Source organism: Ostrinia nubilalis, chromosome 24 (genome assembly GCF_963855985.1).
Source record: "Ostrinia nubilalis chromosome 24, ilOstNubi1.1, whole genome shotgun sequence".
NCBI classification, from domain to species: Eukaryota; Metazoa; Arthropoda; class Insecta; order Lepidoptera; family Crambidae; genus Ostrinia; species Ostrinia nubilalis.
The window spans coordinates 10875385-10888668 of NC_087111.1; positions in this window are offsets into that span (position 1 = coordinate 10875385).

The window sequence follows — 13284 nt, forward strand, 5'->3', positions numbered from 1 at the left end:
TTAAACCCACTACCAACTCAAGCCACTCTACACAATTTCAGAAACACTTATTTAACTCAAAAAAGACAAACAGCACTTATCTTGGATCAAAGCGACGTCCCACAAAAGAAATATGGCCGCTATACAAACACAAGCTGTATAAAATACCGCTAAAGAGCTCTACAATAACCTTAAACGTTCAGAAAAAGGCGCCTTTAGACGATAATAATAAACAAATCAAATCGAATCAATCCGACTAATCCTTTGGGTTGGGAAACATGTTTACATTTCTGTGATCGAGATGGATTATGCCCCCTTTACCCCTCTTTTTGCCGGCTGGCGCCCCCGGGGGTAAAGATGATATAATGCTGGATACGGCTTTTATATAGTTAGGTAATAAAAATCCTCGGATATTTAGGTACTTGTGTATTTCACATTGCCTCAATGTTGAAATAACAATATAGTTTTTTACTATTCGGTTGTTAGAAAAAGTATTTTTTACAGATTTTATTTAACTCTATCGTTATGATAATTCTAAACTCAATAATGTACAGTGTAGGTACTGATTAATATGAAAAATACATAAATATTGCAGGTATATTACATTCATTCTAAAGAAGATTCGAGTGATAAAATACTTTTGTGCAAGTCAAGTTTTCATATTGTTTTTCATGGCAAGCTTTCACTTTATTGTTACTGAAACTTGAGTGATGCGCGTTTTCACCACCAATTCCTAATATTTAGTGACCCCTATGGTAACACATAGGGATTTTGTTTTCAAAGAAGTCACTTAAAAATTAGGGATTGATGGTGAAAACGGGTATGAGTTATTTATCCAACATTTTTATCATTGTAAGTGCCACTTCCAGCATTCGTACCTCCGCACACTTTCTCCCAAACGTCACTGAGCGCAAGCCTTTGATAAATGCGCGTCGGCCATTTTATTTCATTTTTTCACATCAAATTGGTTATTTCGCGCTATCGCTCGCGCATCGTGCGCGGTTAGTGCGTTTTTTATCGGCAAGTCATTTTAATACGTCATAGGATCCAGTTCGTCAATCAAAATGGGAGTATTCCGACGCTATCTCAGTTAGATGAAGTAATTGCGTTTTTACTGGAAAGATTTTAGGTAATGACTGTTGGGAAATATTATTGGTGAGCACTTTCCTTAAGGGATATTTTATAGCTTTGTTGTTTAAAGGTTATTTAATACGCTTTGCACTAGAGAAAACCGATCCATAACTTCAGACTTTTCCTATAATTGCTGTGATTAATTTCGTTGCGGGTCCATGAAGATTCAACTTTCTAATTCAAAAAATCGTCAGACTATGTGATATGCACTAGAAATTATGCAATAACAGTTTTAAAAACAAATTGTCGTTGTTTGAACATTTTCTTTGAAAAAGCGATTTGTGACAAAAATTCGAACACCATACCTCCCCAAGTAATTTAGCCAGAGTAGGTCAAATCCTCCATGTACCTGGTAAATAACCTATAGAGGGGTAAATTACCTGATGATGGTAAAATTTAATGAATACCCTAAATAGTGTAATAAAATCTTTTCACAAAAAATAGGCGCATTTCCCAAACAAATATCCAGCAAGTCATTAGTGCTTCATTTAATTAAAACTCCAAACAGCGTCTTTGCGGCAATAAAGGAAATTCGATGTCGTTAAACTTGATTAAACAGTCAACTGTAGTTAACTTACGTCGACTTAACCATTAGTCGGAATAATAGCAGGCTCTGCTATGGAATACAGCTTTCCATCTCTGCTTCAAGCGCGCAATCTTCATTAAGCAGTTTTATTTGGAGGCAGGTGTATGGAATCATGTCAAAGGCTTACGATTAATAATATTTGAGACTAGGTTTATTAAATCTTCCTGCGTGCAGTTGTTTGGGCACGCAGTACGACATCATATATTATCATAATAATATCATCATGTCATCATATCGACTGGAGAACATAACCACACTTGCACTTCAAGTTTCAACCATCTGAATTGATCGTCCTTCTTACTATGGCCAACCTGCGTCCGAAGTCTATTTAAAGACTTCCAGGTAAGCCAGGGAAGTTCATGTCCAAGCGGAAGACTCTCAGACATTTTCATACTAACGCCCGTATTCACAAACATTACTATGAGGTCTCATAGTGCGCGTGGACGTACAGGCTCACACACGAACCAATCACAGAGCTCTATTCAACTGTTGCTTCACTTAAGCAAGTATCGTTTGCGAATACTTTCAACGCCCGTAAATTTTTTGCTTTACAAAATTATACCATAAAACCAGCACTATATCTCGATTTAGTACGCCATCCCATCAAAAGTACCCCAATTGAGTGGTAATTTAGTTCTCTATTGCTGAAACTAGAAATGGAACCGCATCAGACGTCAGTGTTTGACAACCCATGATTGGTGTTTGGTCAAGTGTGACAGGTTCATTGTGGCAGCCTGTGTGCTGATTGTGGGTAGTACATCAAGCTAAACCCTGTGTGTCTTATGCAGTTGCAATAAGCGCTATTTTGCGACGAAAATGTAAAGTCTTACGTGCTGTGGACTGTACGGCTTTGTTTGTATACTGCAGTGGTTAACAAGGTATGTTATGTCAATATGAAGGCTTAATAACTCTACTTTGGCGGCAAGACAGTTTCATAGTTGTTGCAATTCACGAAGGCGAGTGAGCTTTACGAGTACATGTGTGGTGGCTCGCTACTGTTCGTTTTTCAAAAGTTTTAATACACACACAAGTAAAGCTCACTCGCCTTCGTGAGTTGCAAGAATTATACATGCCTAATCAAGACTTCTCTAATTTAGAGGACCTACTCAATTGTCTGAACATATTAACTTAAAAGTAAGGCTCAATAAATATCGACTTAAGAATTGTAGAAATACCTACACTTATAAGTAGTTATTTACGTGTGCCAGAAAGACTCAAACTTCCATACCTAGCAATGTTTTTAAGCTACAAAATAACAATATGGAAAAAGTTTACACCTATTATTTTTCTATCAATAACACTTTACTTAGAACCTACCAGATTCAGACTACTCAGTGGAGATGACAAACATTTTCCCCTATGAACCAGACTCGGGACTAATATTCCCACCTCTCATTCCAACTACTGCAACTCCTGTGTAGCCAGGATCTACAGCTTGACCGCCAGTAAAAACACAACCAGTGAAGGTCAAGTTAGTCCCGGGGAAAGTTAAACTGTCATTGGACCCGCAACGAAATTAATCAGAAGAACATAGGAGGAGTTCGAAGTTAAGGTTCGGCTTCCCTCCAGTGCAAAGCGGATGACAGGTGACAAACAACGGTTTAGTAACCTCTAAGAAAATATGCACCATGGACCATAAACATCAATTGGACCAGACTCGTATGAACTCCATTTGGACAATCAGATTTAGTCAAGTCTGCAAATCCTAACCAAATTGCAAATACAGAGATATTTTAATGTGCCATCTGAGACCGAGCCAAGAACCTAAATTATAATGTCAGCTTTAAAACCATTGGATCACAAAGGCATAAAGCTTTGTAGTAATTTAAAAAGAGAGGTTTTTAATAATTCTACGTGTCTAAGTCCAAAGTAGTATTAATTGTATTTTCGTGCAATAAAGCCTGAATTTGACAAGGGTCTTTGTTCTAAACGTGTGTTTGCACCCGATAGCAGAGCTTATTTTCTGTGGAAAACATTATAGACCAGCGAAAAACCTAAAATAATATCAGCTTTACAGCCTTCTAGTTTGTACTCATAATAGCACATCCACATACAGATACTGAATCTTAAAGTTACTTTCCACAGACAAATCCTTAGTTAAACTCAGCTATAACCATAACCCATAAAAATAACGGCCATAAGTTCAAAGTTTCATATCTGAAACGTTCCCATTTGGTTATTAAAATGGAAAATATTAGAACGGAGTCCCGAAGAAAGTCACACCATTCGAGCGTTATTATTAAAAGGATAAAACGAGCGAAATTGTTAAGTGCCTACAGGAAATTTGGTTAGTGAATATAATTCGCGATCTTGAAAATTGTTGCCTCTGGAATATTGCCAGGCGATCGCTTAGTCGGAGTTGTCTTTAGACGAGTACTTAGCCACTTAACTTTGGAGCTATTTCATTTGCTTAGTTCTTGATTTAATTTTGTTTTGTATCCCGTATTTTCGCGCTTGGGTTTTTCCTCAGTTGGCCTTAAGAAGGAGATCGCTATTGTACTCGTAAGTAGTTAAGTTGAATCATTGTTGGATTTTTCGTATTCACTTATGCTAGACAATAGAACGTAAAAAGTGATAGAGATATAAATGAAAGAAGGACGTGGGACGGGCCTTTGTCACAAAAATAAATATTAAAAGATGTGATAATGAAAGATTGACAAGTAGCCATGATTTCCTAAGTGATTTGGATGTTTTTGACATGTGATTCTATTAGAGTAGGATAATTAATTAAAGGACTACCTCTACTGTTTTCGTGGATATCGCCTACTTTTCCCATGGATATTGTAAATGGCGACTAAGGGACACCATGCGAACGTCAGGCCCTGGCGTCTGGTCAGCGTGGGGAGTGCAGGCCCCTTCCTAATAGGCCTCGGCCATCAGATACGGGTGTGTCTGGTGGCGTCTAAAGAGGCCGCGACGGCGCAGCACGTGTCCTGCGTGCCGCTCGCAGGAGGTTGAAGGCGTAAAGACGCCTTCCTTGGTTTGGGGCTGCGCACTAATGCTTGAGGCAAACGCCGATAGTGATGTCCCGCGTTCCCGACTTGACTCATATGGCTACCCGACCCCCGCGGCTAGTGGGTATACAAAAATGTATTTTCCTGACGAAAAAAAGGCTAAATCCTCCATTTTCCTCTGGTAAATTAGAGAGGGTCATGCTCATGCAGTTGAAACTAAATGACTTGATCATGACCCACGCTTTTAATTAGATTACTGATTGGATTGCGTGAAGCACGAGAAAGATTTTCTATGACAAACAGAAACTTACACGGGTAAAGCTGCGAGCAAAACCTAGTCTCTAACACAACAAAAAACTCAGTTAAGGTTCGACATAATCGACTTATCACGAGTTGCCGTGACCGTGTATTATAAATACTCATTTCCTACGAATTCCTCCTCAGCTCACAATATCCTCTTAGGATGCTAAACGTTTGACCTTTAAAAGATTGATTGCAAAAAGCGCCAACGAATTAAAATTTCCGACCCATTCAAATATACTTCCCCCATCGGTTTTTTGGATTATAACTAGTTTATGCCTATTGGCAAATGAAGGCTTTACTGCTATGTTATTATTAGTTTCAGTGCCTCTTTTTAACGCCTTTAAGGGTAGGTCTATTTAGTCTCAAAGCACTGGCAGAAATTAAAATGGTGGCCCTGACAATAAGGATGTTGTAAACAGCTCTAAGTTCATCAAATAAAATCAAAATATTCAGTAGGTACTTAGGATCTTTCCAGGGCACTTGTACACGTCCCAAATATAGCTTGCCCTACCACCACTTCGGGACAAACTTGACCTTTACTGCTGGTTGGGTTTTTATTGGCGGGCAAGCTGTAGATCCTGGCTACACAGGCGTTGCAGCGGTGGGAACGAGAGGCGGGAATAGTTCCGTACCACCACTCACCGAGCTGAGAAGAAGTGGCGGAAGAAACTCAGTCACCAATCTATTTTTTTGTAACGTACAATACTCGTAAGTCCATAAAAAGTATTTCTCTGGCAGACTGGAATTCAGACTAGTGATGTACAAGACTCGAAGCGTCGAGTCCTATTTTTGAAGCCTCGAGGCGGAATGGCAAGGCTCAGTGAGCTGGGTAGGCTCGGTGCCCCGAGCTTAGCCGAGCTGCGAGCTCTCTGTAAACGACTCTGAGCTCTCGGCAAAAGGACTCGGAAGCCTCGAGCCTTGTACATCACTAATTCATACAAGCAAAGCAGCAGGCAGAACCTATTTCCCAATAAAGTGGTAAAGTAAAATACTGGTAAACGTTAAAAATTAACACCCCGCCCGCGTATGGTCGCGTGAGATGAAACGCGACCGTCGTTTGCATAAACCAATATCCTGCGGCGTGAAACAGGCGGGACTGTACCATTGGTTTGGAGCGAGAATAGAGTGAGTTTCAATCGAGTAGAGAACTTTAAAAAAATCTAAAACTTTTGTGGTCTTTTCACTTTTACTTTTGATAAACTTTAGGACTTTTAATAACAAATAATGCAATTTTTTCGGATCGTTCGTCGTTCGTTTCAGTCTAACGACGTCCACTGCTGGACCAGATCGACAGTCCACCTAGTGGGAGGCCTGCCCACGCTTCGTCTTTCGGCCCGTGGTCCCCATTCGAGAACTTTTCTGCCCCAACGGCCATCATCTGTACGAGCTATGTGCCCCCCCCCCCCCCCCCTACTACCTTGATTTTAGCAATTCTGCGAGCTATGTCGGTCACTTTGGTTTTCCTGCAAATCTCCTTATTTCTGATTCAATCACGGAGGGCAACAATTTCCTCGTTAATTTTCTCGGATATGACAAAATTATTTTGTACTGCACGATCTAATTTCATCATCATCATCATCATCATCATTAGTCTCCGCTGCAAGAACACGACCCTCTCCTTTACCAGACGCTAATGGAAGATTTGACTTACACTCCCCACGCGGTCTAATGTGAGCATACCCAATACAATCTAGCTATCTGATATAGCGATTCAATTTAGTAATCTTAAAAGCCTATGAGACTCCCTGGTAGACCGATGACCTAGCGAAGATCGAGGGAAGCACCTGGATGCGGGCAGCACAGGACTGGTCTTTGCGAAAATTTTTGGGAGACCTTTGTCCAGCAGTGAAACCACAGGTGAAACGAAAAGTAACTCCTGTGGGCCTTTGTGTGAGTTTGTTGTTGTTTTAAAAAATGTATGAAAATTTTAGTTTTTGAACGTTTCCCGCTAGGGGCGCTGTACAATCCGTCATACATTTAATGTCATTTTTTGACGCGCTCACTGAAGTCTACAGCTGGGTCATGACCTCACTTACTACACCCCACACGCTAAAACTGAATTCTTGTAAACTTTCGCCATATTTTTAAACAAACAAACCGAAATTGCTCTTTCTCAGTATAAACTTTCAAGAAACAATTTCAAATAAAGTGATTAATTTCAGCACCATTCATCATAGTGTACAATAGTTAGATGAATCGTTATTTGAACTGGCGGCGGGAGAAACAATTTGTTATACTAATTACGAGTAAGCAATTACTTACCTGAAAGTTCGTTGTTCTGTTAAGATAAAGCTTTTTTTATGGGACAAGAGTTTATTGCAAAGGTTCAATTCAAATTAAATGCCTCCGACTGCATTTGTAAATACAGTGTCTTGTTTCTTTTTCACCCTTTTTGTTTTGTGACACTCACAGGACTAAGAAATAATATGAAGATTAATGTGCAGTTACATAGTTTTTTTTATTGGAATATGCTAAACATGATTGTAGTCTAAAACTAAAACACTCGTTTTACACACTGAAATACTTATTTTTAGCTTATCTTTACTTTATCTTTAGCTACAGCTAAAGATTAAAAAATGAACTAAAAAGATAAAAACAAGCCTTAGTGTTCACAAATGCAGTCGGAGGCATCAATGACTAAATCTTTTGCTAGACAAGTCTCAGTCTAACGTGCGACTTTTGGGACATCCATATTTGTCCCATTAATAGAGTTAGAATCCGCATTTTCGATGCAAACTCTACAACTCCACCATTGCCTCAGTCCCAAAACTGGAACACACTAAAGAAATACGCGAACCACGCAAACTCCATGCGCATACTTGCACCAAATTAAATTCACACAAACTGCGAACCAAGTTCGGGTCATATTCATAATCCGGCCTTTCTTCTGTAAGTTCCAATGCTTCGTTAGTTCCCGACAGATTTCTCCTGAGACATGCACTCGCTTGCTGCGAGTCTTGATTTTCTTGAGGAAGTGTGTTCTTGCTAATTCTCTTTGTAAAGTTTGTTTGAAATAAGAAATAAAGCGGCAACGTCCCGCATCATGAGACTGATTACAGGATTGTGTTATTATTATGAACACCGAAGAAATTAAAGTGTAAATTTTAATGCCAGAGATAATAATTAAAGACTTTAGTGAAAAGATAAATGACTGAAATCGTGAAAAACTGATTATTTCAAAGAACTGCTACTGAAATTGTTCAGGCGAAAATGGGAAGACTACATAGGAGAAAAACTCATACTTTTGTTGAAAGTCTTTGTTTTGGAATTTTATTGACACTAAATGTCAATTGGCTTAAATGGAAATGTCAATTTAAGCCAGTGGTCAACACACGTTGAAATTTTTTTGGAATAAGACCCGTGTATTTACTGTTTATTTTGCTGGCTGCGTATATTCTGACACGTCATCAACAAGTTTAGCCTAGTTCTTCGAGTTCATATGGTAATGCCTAGGCACTACAGCGGAATGGGTTATTTGGTTGGAATTGTAGTTTATCCTGTCACTCCAGTCGGGGTTGGCGCCACAGTGAGAGCAAATGCAGAAAGCGTAGTACTAACTAAAGTATATTTTAAACAGCAGTTTTAGGCTGGGTTGCACTATCTTATTAAGCTGAGTTGCACCACCTAAAGGTAGCCTTTCGAACTAAGCGTCACAGACGCAGCGTCTATAGCTTTGGTCTTAAAGGTAGCCTTTCGAAGCGAGTTACTGACGCGGCGTTGGTGGCACAAGACCAAAGCTAAAGACGCTGCGTCTGTGACGCTTAGTTCGAAAGGCTACCTTTACTTTGACCGTAACTATGACGACAACCGGTGCTTTTTGTATGGATTTTGACAGATTTTTGACGTTTGTCAAAGTTAAAGTAAGATGGTGCAACCCAGCCTTAGTGTTCTTCAGTTACTTGCATGGAATTGCTAGCATCAGGCCTCCTCAACCCCTTTGGCCAGCGTGGGGACTGTAGATCAAATCTTCCATTACTTTTCAATCAAATGTCTTCAACACAATCTCTTTTTTTTTCATTCATCTTGAAATCGTCCGTCCATCAAGCTACATGCCCTACTGTTTTTAACACCCACTGCGACAACCCGCCGGAGCCAATACACATAACTTCTTATGGTTATTTTCTTCGGCCTTAGGCAATGTTTGTTTAAATAAACAAAATCATTGGGTGGCTATGTAATTGTGCTGTCAGATGGAACGGAGGAATAAAGGGATAAAGGGTCCTGAAGGTGTTTCGGGGAGTTGGGGAATTCATAGACGAGCGACAATATCAGGGACTTTTCTTAAAGGTTTCAAACCTATGATTGTCACCTGTCATCCGCTTGCACTGGAGGGAAGCCGAACCTTAACTTCGAACTACTCTTATGTTTTTCTTTTTTCGTTGACGATCCAATGACAGTTTAACTTTCCCCCGGGACAAACTTGTCATTAACTGGTTGGATTTTTATTGGCGGTCAAGCTGTAAATTCTGGCTATACAGGAGTTGCAGCGGTGGGAACGAGAGGTGGGAATAGTCCCATAATATCAGCGACTGCTTGCGACTTAATTCGGCGACAGTCGCTGGTATCGCCGACGTATCCCATATATCGTCGATGGTGAACTAAACTAGAGAGTCGGAGTGTCAACATGTCATGACAGCGAAAACGACTGTCGCCGACAGTCGCCTACAGTCGCTGACAATCGCCACCACTATTCGCAAGCAGTCACCGACATAATGTCGCTCGTCTGTGAGCCCTCTAATAGCATTTGTTGTTGTGCATTGTTCGGGCCAGTCGCTCAGGTGATAGAAAGAAATGAGTTGTTGATTTGGAACTTTTAGGGACTTGTCTTTTGTCTTGAAATAAAATTAAATAATCTAAGTAACCAGTAAAGAGGAAATATTTTATTGTTTGTTTGTATTGAATACTCTTTGAAACTACTGGACCGATTTCAGAAATTCCTTTACCATTAGAATCCTATATTATTTCTGGTGAACATAGGCGGTACGAAATTCACCGGGCCAGGTGTATCCTGCAAAAAACGTGATGTCCCTGTGGGAACAGGCCCTAGTGAAGCATTATCACGCCCGTATTCACAAACATCACTATGAGGTCTCACAGTGCGCGTGGCCGCACAGGGTCACACAACCAATCTCAGAGCTCTAATTCAACGCTGTTTGATTTGCTGCTTCATTTAAGCAAGCATCGTTTGTGAATACGGGTGTAAGTTACTTTGAATAATTACTGCGAAATGCTAAATCGTCATGATCCTTAACAATCTCGTCAACAAAATGGCTTCCAATCAACTCCGCTTTCAGACTAAAGACTATGACTATCTGTTCCAGTTTATCAGTTACAATAAAAGGTTGTCTTTGTCTTTGGACTGGTAATGGATCTAGAGATAGGATAAGGCTACATTGAAAGTCAAAAGTTTTTAAATTGCTTTGTTATTTATTTAAAACTTGATTGCACTTAAATCGTTTCATCCACGAAGATGCGCCCCACTAAATTCTGATCGTGTGGGGAGCGGGGAGTTTGATCCGAGCAATCCGAGCGTCATTATTGTAGTGTGCGTGTGCACTCATGGATAATTTAGCGTGTACCGATAACACTCAAACATTAGCGGAAGAATGGTGGGGCGCGTCTTCGTGGATGAAACGATCTATACCAAAGTATGAAAGGCGAACTTAATGACATAATGGCATTATCTTCCAGCCAAACTTACTTGTTCATGAAGAATAAAAAGAGACACAAACTTAATTGTAAGTTGTAGGGCTGAAAGAAGTTTTTTATCGCTTCATAATTTTATCAGTAGTTCATAATTTTATCAGGAGCGGGCATTGCAGGACCGCTCATTATGGAAAACCTTGGAGGAGGCCTTTGTCCAGCAGTGGACGTCATTTGGCTGAAACGAACGAAATACAGGATTTGACCAAAAATCCCCACGATTCTGATAAGTCCACTATTTATTATCTTACACTTATTTTTTTATGCATAACAAGGCAACTGCCTTGAAATAACTATTTCACCGCGATCGCACCTGGTGTTATTTATGTGAGATACAGTCTAGGATAAGTATCGAAATTACAACATCTCTATATGGTTTTCTTGCATATTAAAAGCCTACCTCACTCAACTAGTGAAAAATAATATAAAAGTCAGAGTTAGAAGGAAATAGGAAAACAACACTTTAGCCACAATATATCTTCACTTATCACAAAAAATAATCGATCCTACACCATTTCATAATAAAACAATTCCACCACCTCACGGTTTCCTCCATAAATCATAATCTTTTAACTAGGGATGTGCGACTATCGATATCTTTGAGGTTCATTTACGATAGTTTAGGGTTTTTTTCAGCTCATAAACTTATTTAGAACAGCTACCAAAAAGAGACACGGATTAAGAGAAACTTCATAAGTATAATTATTAAATCGTCTGCCTGCTTTTGCAAGAGACTGGCATCCCAAAATCAAGTAAAAATGTATGCCAGTAAATAAAGTGAGAAAAAGGTTTCCTTGTTGTAGTAGAAAACTTCGTAAGGTCATTTTATTTTGCAATTGACCCATTTTCTCACCGATCTCTTACAGTGATATTCTGCACATTAAACGCCACCTTTGTGGAGCTAGACGCAGATTAGCGTATCGTTCCGACTTTGTCGACATTCCTCCTGCCCGCACAAAGCTTCTTGCCAATTTCTCTGGCGGGAACAGCGCTCTACCCCGAACTGGGGCTTATTCCACAATAGGTCGAACTCTAAACATCGATATTATGGACGTTTTGTTTTTTTCTTATCGTCAAGAAAATGTATGAAATTACATGTATCAGTATTGGGTTATGTAGGTCTCTCCCTACCAGAAGGGTAAGGCCTACCCACTAAAACCTGACTGTTTCGTCCATGAGTCATAATTATGAGTGGGGAATGCGAGACATTACCATTGGCTGTTGCCTGTTGCATTCATCCGCGTTCCCTGCTCGACTTCGGCTCGTTCAGCGCCGCCTCATATTGTGGAAGGGAATAAATATCGATATGGACGTTTAATGTATCGAACAACACTAGTTTTAAGGTATGAAATAATACACGAACTTTTCTATCGACTCCACTCTTTTCCCTAACACAGGGCGTTAGGCCATTTTGACCCTTACACTCATAATTTTAGGGTAACAATTGTTCACACGTGTGAAAGGACAAATTTATGGTTTTATGGAATCTATTTTTCTTGGGCTTTTTCGCCTTTGGCCAGTAGAAGGTTAATTGGAAAAGTTTATAGTGATATAGTTTCAAAGTATTTTTTGTGAAATTCAAATTCGAAAGTAGACCAAATATCTATGTAGGTAGTCAAAGTTTTTATGATGAAAATAAAATAATATTATCATTATAAATTTTCTAAATTGAGAATTGGCAAAACTACTTAGATAATTGAATTGTTCTTTGACTACGGAACCCCAAATTTATTTATTTTTTAATATGAATAATAAATACTCTTCAAAATATGCCATTTACCTAGTTTTAAATAAGTACTATACAAACTTCGTAAAGCTATTTACTAACAAGCCAAAACCACGTTTATAAAATCTCTGCATTGCAAGAAGCTTTCAAGTAAAGTTATCTTAACTCCGAATGGGTAGAGCTTTCATTTAAATTTCAGGACACAACGAAAATTGAAAAAAGCTATTTGTCCTCGGAATACTTAAAAGTTTTCAGTTCACGAGCTTCAGAAAGTTCTGTCGATTTTGTGTCACTTGGGGAGCTTCTCTTTAAATGCGGGGAATGTCTAATATTTTAAAGAACTTGAAGCTTTCGTGGAAGTGTGGTTTGGCAGCCTAAATTCAGGTCAATCTTATGGTACAGTTTTAGTCATAGCTGGAAGTTTTTGATGCTTGGTTTATTATTCCAGACAAAACTGACAAATGAAGGAAATATTAAATTGTACCGGGACAGGTGGTCTTAGCAACAGGAATCAATCTGGGCTACGATGCAGGGGACATCTTTAAAAACTCCAACAGATGGGGGCTGATGGGGGGTTTGCCCGGGCCCATTCTTTGGAGGGCTTCTTTGATCAGCAGAGCTGACTGAGCAGCAGCATGGAGCAGATCGTAACCCACTACGTCGGGCCGGGGGTCCTGTTATAACAGGGCCACGAGGAGAAAATGTATATAAAATAACTGGAGGAAGGGATTGGGGGTTCTCTCGAAGCCGGAGAGGCTCGCTCATGATTGAGCCTCTAGCCTGAGGCGGAGCTGCGTACGAATGTCCAAGCTAGGACGATAACTCGCGGCTCCGTTTCATCTTACGGCTTTCCCCGTACCTACATTTCAATTCGGACATTTTATACTGTTTTTAACTCCTCA